The 10,650-nt window shown below is 44.1% G+C and overlaps 1 long non-coding RNA gene across 1 annotated transcript; it reads right to left on the minus strand.

Annotated features, from left to right (window-relative positions):
- Positions 1-477: 477 nt before the first annotated feature.
- On the minus strand, positions 478-9,368 carry LOC149469956 (uncharacterized). The gene is made up of 3 exons (XR_016311389.1): positions 9,218-9,368; positions 6,329-6,426; positions 478-855 (listed from the first exon to the last, which is right to left on the minus strand). It is a non-coding gene; the product is annotated as an uncharacterized LOC149469956 (long non-coding RNA).
- Between the last annotated feature and the right edge of the window lie 1,282 nt (positions 9,369-10,650).

The raw sequence follows: 10,650 nt of genomic DNA on the forward strand, positions 1-10,650 counted from the left end.
TGTTGGGGAGCATGGTTTAAATTTTTTTATGTATTAGTTTTTGCTTAGCATTATTATTATGCAGGATTTATATAGCGCCAACAGTCTGCGCAGCGTTTTACATAATGAAGGTAAACATTACAGTCACAATACAATTTGGTGCAGGAGGAAACAGAGGACCCCGCTCATTAGAGCTTACAATCTATTGCCCATATCTGATTGCTTGCAGCGTTCAAATTCAGTTGCATTTACTATTCTTGCCAAATAATTGATTTTAAGCATAACTATATAATGTGCATCCAAATTTATTATGGATTATTCCCCAAAAAATTCTATTGTTTGCTTCTTGAATTGTGATCCATTTCACACAAAGGCATGCTTGCAATTTTCATTAGCTGAAAAAGTGACTATTGTTCAAACAACTTAATTTACTCCTCCTGTGATTATTGGAATGGGTAAAATAATGTGAACACTGAAATAAACCATACACCTCATGAGTGGTTTCTTGTAAGGTATGTTTATAATATATGATCTTTTTAATCCATTTTCAGAATTGTGCTTTTATATTACTATATTAATTCACTGACTTATAACAAAAAAGGCAATTATGCTAAGGTTAGCAAAAAAGCTGATGTAGATGTAGCTGAAAATGATTTTGTTGAAGGTTCTGATTATTTTTATTAATGCTAAGCCTTTGATGTTCTTCATAGCCTGCTCCATTTCATTCCTTACGCAAGTTCCTCAGTAAAAGACACATCTCTCCTGCCAGGGTTGTGTACATTTGCTAGCAGTCCTTGTAACCAATTCTGGCGATTGATGTCGGCATTAGTCATTGCTTTGTTGTGCATTAGCTGGATTTCAGAAACAGCCCTTTCTCTACAAAATAAAAGGTAAAAATGATTATTCTTAAAGCCAGTGAATTATAATGTGTGGTCTTGTCTTATGATTCATTTGACAAGGCCTGAACTGTCAGTCTGGTGACTCACACGTGTCCAAAATAATAGTCTATCTGAGAAAGTTTCTAAGCTGTCAGGAGCTTGTACTAAGTTACACGTGCCAGTATTCAGTAGAGCTTTTGCACTGGTGGTCAACACCAGTTCTTAAGGGTCACCAAAATTTTAGTCCACTTCACAATCTCACAAATAAGGTAGTTAGCAATGTTCAGTAGTACCAATGAATATTACTAATTTATGCAGCGCTGCATCTATCCAGTAGTGGCAAAATATACACTCTGTGGCCCTTGACAACTGGATTTGAACACCAGTATTCTCCACTTTTCATGTTGGTCTCTATAAAGTTAATTTAACCAGTGATGCCATGCTATAGCTACTCTTGCCATACTAAGCTTAGCAAATATATGTAAATCCCAGGAAAATGGAATGTTTTACATTCCTAAGTTTTCCTAATGTGACCCAGCATATGGCTCATACACTATAGAGGTTAAATTAAACTTTTGAGAAGCTCGAACTGTACAATGAAGTAGAATATCTCTTAATTTTGGAGGAAAATAACCAAATTATGGTCACAGAATTAAGACAGCATACTAATGAAAATGAATGAATCCTCCTGCGCTGCCAATCTTTACCCTAACTGTGCGAGTTGCAGCAAGCACCTAATGTGTTCCCACAAACAGATTATATACACCTGAAATGATGCTGCGTTACTCAAATAACAGAAAAAACTAACTAGCCATCAATACATATAAAGTAATGAAAAGGAATAAGAAATATGTGAATAAAAATAAATAAACGCCCAGCTGGGCTCCTCTCCCTAGAGTGAACAAAGAGTGACTGATACTCAATCTATTGAGATAAACCAATTCCATAAACAATCATTTAACGTATAAATCGAATAAAAGGTAAATACATGACTGAGCATCTCCCTGTAAATGAATAAAAATCACATATTAACTGCTTGCCACCTGCCCGCACAGGTATGTCTTTCTGGCTGCACCAGCACAGAGGGGCGCAACCGAGCAGGCACGCAGCACTCCCCACACGGTGAATGGGATCTGGTGATCATGTGATCGCTATGCGATCACATGATCACAATGTTAGCAAAGCTGTTATGAATCAATCTGATTCATAACTGCTCTGCTTCTCTTCCTGGTGAGCTGTGATTGGCTTACAGCTCTCACATGATACATCAATACAGTTTTAACTTATTTAGTAGGAATTTAGCAGGAAATTTGTAAATTCTGCCATGTGTGTGTAGCACTACCCCCTTGGGGGTTACTGATGATTTAAGTCCCCCTCTAGTCCTGTACAGCTAGGCAATCTGCATTCTCCACACAAGCTTGCATCCAAAGCTAGAAATCAGTCCTTGAGCTTTGTTTTTAAGGTTTATTAAGGGAATTTAGAACTGGGATAGGGTAAGGGGGTATAGGATGCCCAAGGGAACCGGCAACTGGGGACAGATTTCCTGGAACTATTCACAAGCTTTCTATGCAGCACAGTCTCTGTTGGAGAGCTAGCCAACGTCTCCACAATGTACCACCGCAGACCCTAGATGAAATTATCCTCTTCACCCCACAATCTGGTGGTTTTCCTGAGCAGGCGATCTGGCTCCTGTCTCTTTAGAGAGATGAACAGTCAATAGTAAGGGCTAATCTGGTTTCCCACCAGAGTGCTCCTTCTCCTATCCTCCCAGGGGGTGCAGGTGTACTCACTTAGATCCTCTCCTGTACCACTTGTGGGTTGGCTGCTGCTACCAGGCCTATCAGCTGGGCTGCTCCTTCCCTGCCACACAGGTGGTCTTCTCTCAATGGCCTAGTAAATTCCAAGTTTTCCGCCTTTCCAACTCCAGACTCTCAGGCAGGCCTCATCCCACTAGGCCTCCTGGAAGCCTCTTCCCTCAACCTCACATCTTCCTGTCTCATTCTTCCACCAGACTCCTCTCCCACATGCCACACTATTATCTCTGAGCAGGCTCCAACACTTTTTAAGAGTGTCCAGCCCCTTGCCGACCTCTTGTTGGGGATTGGCTAGGACCCCTCAAGAGTGCAGCCAGCCACTCCTCAGATCCACCCACTGCCTCTAGGGCCTTCCTGCAAAATCCCCAGGGCAGGGAGAAATTCCAGAGGGGCTGGCCTGCAGAGCCTCTCAGCCCTGACCACAATTTGACCCCTCTCTGGCTATTACACCTGGGCTGCTGCTCAGCCCCTGTCTAACCATTGGAGTCTAGCTCTGCCTAGCTAAACTAGAAGGGTGCTACATATGTATCCACTTATAATGATTTTCGTGTATTTTTAGTGAAAATAGCAATTTGATACACATTCACGCTAGTATAGCAGGGTCTTTGTGCTTTCAAAAAATATATGGTTTGTGGGGTCTTTCACAAACTCTGAAATCTGTAAGGGAAAAATAAAAAAGCAATGGAAAAATTACAAAAAGGTCTGGCCACCTGAGTTTAAAAGTGGAGTGCAGGGCCCAACAGCTAAAGGTTTAGTGTTTGGGTGATACGGCCAACTGCCAGTGGATCTCTTTTTGGACTCCCCAGAGTGCTCCTGGAAACGCACCCCCAGCACCAGGGTGCAAGAGCACTGGGACCAACTACAAAAGGCCAAGCAGGTTGTGCCCGAAAAGCGCAAGGATTTAGCTGAGGACTTAGCTGTCCTACATGAGGTGCTGTTGCGACTGAAAGACTGGGTGCTACTAAAGAACCAAAAATATGAGAGGGGCAGCAAGTTGGCGCCAAAGTGGGAGTGCATCCCATACCGGGTAGAGAAACGTTTTCCTTCAACCCCGGTATACAACATGGTCTCAGAAGGCCCCATAGCTGTCAAAAATCAGCTCCACTGCAGCTTGTTGAGGCCATGTGTGCTAAGTGAAGAGTGCTCTTTCAAGCCTGCTGGATACCAAGAGGAACAGAGCTCCATGGATTTTCCACCTATGCAAGAAGTCCCTTTTGAGTGGTACCTGCCTCTCCTTGAACTGGAGCCTCCATCCCCCATGTATTATGAGGATGCTAGTTTCTATCCTGTGCTGATGAACAGTCCGGTGGCCTCGGCTCCACATGCTGCGAGTCCTGCTGATTTTGCGGACACACATCTGTCAGGGAAAACTTAGGGTCTGCTTCTTTATCTTAAAAATGCTCCCCTTTTGGTTGGACCAGCCAGGCCACATTCCACTCTCCGTGACAGGCGCCCTCTGCAGTTCAGGCCTACTCATCAATGACTCTCCGCTCCAATTGTTATAAGTTCCCATTCGGGTGACCTTCCCTGCCGGGCTGTTGTACTGTATAATAGTTCTACAATACATTGGTTCCTGCATCTTGGACCTCTATAAGCGGGCCCAAACTGGCCTTAAGACATGCCACAGGCATTTGCTCAGGCTGCATGTCAGAGGTGGACTGGGCAGGGTGGCAATTGCCCCCCAGGCTGCTCTGATGTTCCAAAAAAAAGGCATCCACTTAACTTACAGTACTAATCCTGGCCGGGGCCCAGTTCCACTAGTTCTACTGCTGGCCACTACTATCCACTGTTTGGTTGTTAGGAACCAGTGACATCATGTAAAGCAGAGAGAGGTCCACATATTTAGAGTGGATGTAGATGTAACTTCCTCCTTCTCCTAGTGCTCAGCTTCACCCACCTCTTCCATCCTCTGTGGCGACAGCCCCCTGCTCAGAAAGGGAAAGGGAAGTGGATTTGAGAGTCTGAGGTGAGGCCGGGGATGGAACCTGTTTGGCTGTTATGATGGACCTGGGCAGAGATGCAGGATCAGAGAGGATGGCAACTGAGTTGGAGCTGTGCACCCTCAAAGGGATAAAAAAGGGTAGGAGGAGGTCACATCCTTAGATCTCAGGTGTTCATGCTGGGAATTGTCATGGTTCACTTTTGTAGACATGACCACCCCCAAAAGTGAAGAACTACAAGTCCCAGCATGAACCCCTCAGAGCTGAGGACATGACCTCCCCCCCACAAACTAAAGAGATGCTGGCCGCCACAGAGAAGATGACCCCAGACACCCCACAAGAGATGAGCAATTGCCCCAGGTGCCCAGGCTAGTGCCCCTCTGCCAAGCAAGTTAGTGGAGCCAAGTTCCGGCACTGGGCTCCAGGACACAGTGCTAGTCAACACTATGTTCAGGGAGGGAGAGTAGGCTGGTTGCCTAGTGCCAGAACTTGGCTCCACTGAGATTGGCAAGACTCCCATAAACAGGCAGATTAGGCCCCGCCCCTTTCCACCAACTGGCTTCTGGAAGCTTCCATGGTCCTCTAGAACCAGTTGGAAGCGATAGAGTCCCAACCTGTTAAGCTGTACAGCCTGACCTGCAGTAACCCGACCTAATTACAGACTGACACATTTATTATGAGTCATACACAATAAATTTACCTACACTACCCTAGCAGCACACTAGAGGGTGCTACACAGGGCTCTACCTCCCACTCAGCCTATAGTAAAAAAAAATTACAGAGCGGTAATATGACATATGACATCCTCCAGGAGCTTGCCTCCTGTGTGCTTTAGTGGCCGCACTGTAGCTCAATCTGTCACCTGCTGTGTCCCCTGGATACAGCAGATGACAGGTCATTGTACTGGGCTAGCCAGTTACTAAAGGCAAAACTGTTTTTCTTAATTTTGGATTGAAGTGGAGAGGGATTAAAACACCTGTCAGTTTTTACTGCTGCCTGTGTCCCCATTAGGGAGATTCACCCTCTCTATTTGTCCTGTTCACTGTTATCGTTTAAAGTGAAAGCAAAAAAAGATCCCAAATTTTGGATTGACATCAGAACACTAATAGAGGGGAAATCTTGCAATAGGGACACTAGTCCTGGTGACACACACTGGGATTCCTCTCACTTTCTGTTTTGGTTATGGGAGAGGAAGTGAAGGGAAATCTTCCCAATGGGACACAGATGGGGTTATAACCCTCCCTTACTCTATCCAAAATGTGGAAAAAAAGTTTTGCCTATAGTTACAATTTAACTCAAGTCAAAACTTTTTTTCATTGCATTTTTTTTGTAATTGCAGGATGAGAAATAAGGGAATAGCTGTCTCTGGGAAAGTAAAAAACAATTATAATAATGTGGCAGAAATTCCAATCCAACCCCATTTTACTGAAAAAGTGTTTTATTGCAGTCTGTGTTCACAGTGAAGCGATTACCAGCACTTCGTGGCTTGGCAAGAAATGAAGAGAAATCTCCCCAATGGAAATAGACCACAAAATAAAAACCTGACGGTTTTAACCTTTCCACACTTGTTGAAAACTTAACAGAATGTTTTGACTGGCAGTAGGCTTTAGGAATAAAAGTACTGGCCAACACAGTAATGCTGGTATTAAAACATTTCTTCTGACTGAATTGGAAATGTTTAAAAAAAGGTTTGTAAACTGGATTAAAAAAACATTACTTTTCGCTGTTCACTGATGCAAGAAGATAGCTCAAGCAGAAAATTCCCAGGAAGGACAAAACTTGTAGGGACTTCATTGACAGGAACATCTCTTGATTCTGAAATAACAGAAGACAAAGCAAAAACAATGTATGCATTCATAAATCTGATGGATGATGTACTGGAATTTAAAGACAGGGAGGGTTCACACATGGGAGTAGCGTCAGGGTCACAAGGGTCGCAACTGCGACACCGCCCCTGCTCCAGGGGAGCCCGTACGGCCTCCCTCTCAGATTAGATCATGTCAATGTGCCTGTGTGTGAGTGGTGGGGGTCACCTGGGATACCAGTATGTGACAGGACAGACCACTCCTGTCACTGCCACTGAGTGAGGGAGGCGGGCCATGTGGAATGATAGGCAGTACTGCATTGCACTTCCTTCCTGGTGCACAGACCCACCTTCTCCCCACTGCTTCCCAGCTCCTTGTCCTCCCTGTTTCTGCCCCCCTGTGAGTTGGTCCCACTCCCTCCTCCCTTGTCTCCTTCCCTCACCTCTCCATTCAAGTCAGTTGCTGGTCTCTCCTTAATTCCTTCTTTTCATTGTCACCTCTCCCACCTGTCCCCAGTGATAGCAGGGGCCTGGCAGGGGGATAGACATGCTCTCTGCTGGAGCCGGTCCGGGTGCCGGCGATCCTACAACAGGGCAGCAAGTTCATCAGGTGGTAAGAGCGAAGCATGGGGGGGGGGGTTAGAACATTATTTTACAGTGCGGGACACAGGGCTGAAGGACTTTTACACACTGAGGGGGAAAGAAACTTCTCCTGACTCCCCCTGTACTGGGAACATCCCATGTGTGGGTAGGGGAGTGACAGGAACCAGCATGGGGAAGGGTGAGTCCTCGACATGCTAATACTTTTTTGTTTACAGGCAGCAGGGAGACCCCTGTATGAAGGGACCCCATCCACTGGCTCAGCATCAGGGGTCGCAATGACGAACCCATCCATGCTCCAGGGGGCTGGTGTGGCCTCCCAGTCACACCTGGACAGGAGGGGGGATGGGAGCTGCATATATAGGAACCAATCCCTTCCATTTTCCTCCTGCATCTGCTGAATTCAGGAATCTCCTTTTCCTCCTGCAGGCATTCAGCGGCTGCAGAAAGAAAATGGAGAGGATCAGTTCCTGCATATGCTGCTCCCGTTGCCCCTCCTAAGGTTACTCTTATTTCTGCTGCTTCATAAACAAAGGCATAGTAAACTGTGTTTACTATGCTTCGGTTTATGAATGCACAGGAAGATAGTGCAGAGCTCTTCCTGTTCATTCATTATGAGCAGCTGAGGCTGCAGAAATGGAGGATGAGGACACAGTCCTCGATATCCTTTCTCTAATAAGTGAAACATCAGGAGCCTGTTTAGACCCCTGATATTTCACCAAAGCCCCATCTAACTCTTGGAGTATCTTAGCAAACATTAGGAGTGTCTTGATGCACACTGAAAGCGACGGGTGGTAGTTCGGGGGCCCCAGGTTAGCTTTTGCATTGGGGCCCACAAGCTTTAAGCTATGCCTGTGGGTTTACAGCTTCCATCTAAAATATTTTTTAATAAAACACCACCACTACTGACACGGCACCTAAAATATAACTAACTTTGGTTGTGCAATGCATCCAGCAAAGTTCTCATTAGCTGCAACATCCACTGCGAATGTATGATCCTTCCAGAATAGTCTTCAGGCCTGGGGCATACAGTGATGATGTAGTCATGCAGTGTGTTGAAATAAACTTATTCTAAGATATTTATGGGGGGGATTATAGGCTGATGTTGTTGATCTCCTTCTGAAAATGCTAGCAACTTGGGTGTTATGTCAGTCTCATGTCTTCAGAGCTTGCTGAGTTGCTAAGTCACTAAGCCCGGCCATAGATGGGTTTTTTTTTTTTCAATTCAGCCAGCAGGCTGAATAAAAAAAAATTGACACATTCCTCTATCCACACATTCAAGGTAGAAAGGGGAATTCTCCCTGCTGTGACATTGTATTGTGACAAAAATTATATTTTCAAAAGAAGGTCACACAATGACAGCTGCAAAATGTTTCTCAGCACAGGTTTCCTTTAATGTAGCTAGACACACTTTCATTTTATTGTGTAGGAGTATACTCTGTGTAAGTGTCTAAAGGGTGTTTGAAGGGGTGAAGACCTGTTCTCAGGGGCAGGTGCCACATTCCTAAGCAGTTGAGGATATTTTTGGCGATAGCCATACTATGGAAAATTTAATGCCTACACAATATAATGTATTATAAATTCAACATACCTGCCAACTGTCTTGGTCAATAGTAACTGCATTAGATAGTTCAGGTGCTAATATAATTTCATCAGCTGGAAGCTGATGTTTCCTCATATTACTGGGAATGCAAATAGATGTGCCTTTGGACTAAGAGGGGCTATCCCTGATTTATATGCAAATAATCCTCTCCAAAGGAAGAAATTATAGTAGTGTATTGACCCACTGGGGCTCATCTTAAAGGGCTGATAGCTAATCAACGCCTGAAGTGGTGTAGCATTGACCAACATTGACATTTTTTATGTGAAATCAAATGTGTAGTCAAGACTAATTGTCTTGAAAACTAGGATTAGATGTACAAATGGACATATTGTGGCTATCTTGCCAGAACGTTTATTCTAGGTTCCACTGTTGCCTTTGCTGTTGTTAGGCTCTCCAAGCCACAACATCTAAGGACTGATAAATTGCAATATAATAAATGATTGCTTTTGGGTTTAATACCGCTTTAAGGTGCTGCCTTGCAAGTCCATAGCATAAACAGAACATGTGCTTGTCGAGGCAACTAACTAAACTGAATTCAGTTTCTGAGTAACAGGGCGGCCCCTATTGAGTCCCTGAAATCAAAAAGGCAGCATACGTACCTTTTTAGTGTTCTGTCAGCAATCAGCCTTTTTACCCAGAAGTGGCCTTCCACAGCAGAGAGCCTGAGAGAGAGAACACTCAGCATTAGTTAGCTCACATATTTAAAGGCCTGTGCACAGCTAAGACAATAAAGAGGTTGAGCTACCAGGTAAGATGTAGACCTGGGAATAGAGGATTATTCCCACGCAAAGTTCTACAAAGCCTTCAGGCTCCAGGAACCAGAACAGGACTTATTAAGATTCTAAGAAAACAAAGCCTTCAGACTCCATGAACCAAAACAGGACTTATTAAGGTTCTAAGAAAAATTGGTTTTAACAGATAGTACCATGTGTAGGTGACAAACCTAGGGGACTCATATATTCTATCCACAATCCTCACAGTTCCTCCCATTCCCTCTTAATCTGCTGAGACCTGAAGGAAGAAGCACATTTTGTCCACATACGGTGTAACAGTCCATCAGCATTCCCTTGCTGGGTCCCTAGCCTCTGTTCTACAAAAAGTCTTGCAGAGCCAGAAAACATATTTTGATCCTTGCATTATTCTTTTTATTCCAAACAATAAGAAGCATGGTCTGTAATCAGTCAAAAGTATGTGCTCAAAAGGTAATACCTTGAACTCTAGGCGTCATGTACACTGGTTTTTTGTAAACTGTTTCTCCTGACAGGAGAAAATCATTGTTAAAAACTCACCTAAGCTGCATTTTTTGAAACCAGTTGAGTTTAGCAGCATTTGGTTTTTGGGAGTTTATTTCCTTGGCCAGAATTTTAATTTATTCTGGGTACTGAAATGAATAAATGCTGAAGTGCTAAAAGTACCTAGCGTTTAGATGCATTTAGACACGTTTAGGAGCGTTTGGCATTTTAAATGCCGGTAAACTCTTGTCCTGAATGCAGTTTTTGTGCTTGCAGAGAAATGCCAGTAAACACAGCTGCCTGTAAACCCCTCTAAACAACAATGTGTACATAGACACATAGGATAACATAGAGGAGAGTTCAGGGGCTTCTGAAACAAAACGCCCAACTGCTCCTATACGTCAGTGCCTTAGTGCCATCTTTATGACCAGACTCTTCCTTTCCACTATTAAATAATTCCTTTTTTCAAGGATTAGTTTCTTGCTGAGATATGCTACTGGATGTGTATCCCTATTATATTTTTTTGGAACAAGACTGCTCACAGGCCAAAATCAGAAGCATCTGTTTCTTGACAAGTTGGGGGTGGGTAACATGGGTCCCTTACAGAACTTTTAGCTGTACCCAATAATTTTATTTGACAATGGTGGACTTGCATAGGTGGAGTGCATGAATGTACACTCTGAGATGGGTTTGGAGATGTGAGCAAGTGTGTGCAGTTGGTTGCCTGCCATTGGTTTGAACAGGTTGCCTGCATGCAGCTGCCTGGAACACCTGTATATACTGTGCAGGTGAAGATAGCC

The sequence above is a fragment of the Staurois parvus genome, unplaced genomic scaffold (assembly GCF_062004578.1).
Source record: "Staurois parvus isolate SC_StPar_1 unplaced genomic scaffold, SC_StPar_1.0 ptg000056l, whole genome shotgun sequence".
Lineage (NCBI taxonomy): Eukaryota > Metazoa > Chordata > Amphibia > Anura > Ranidae > Staurois > Staurois parvus.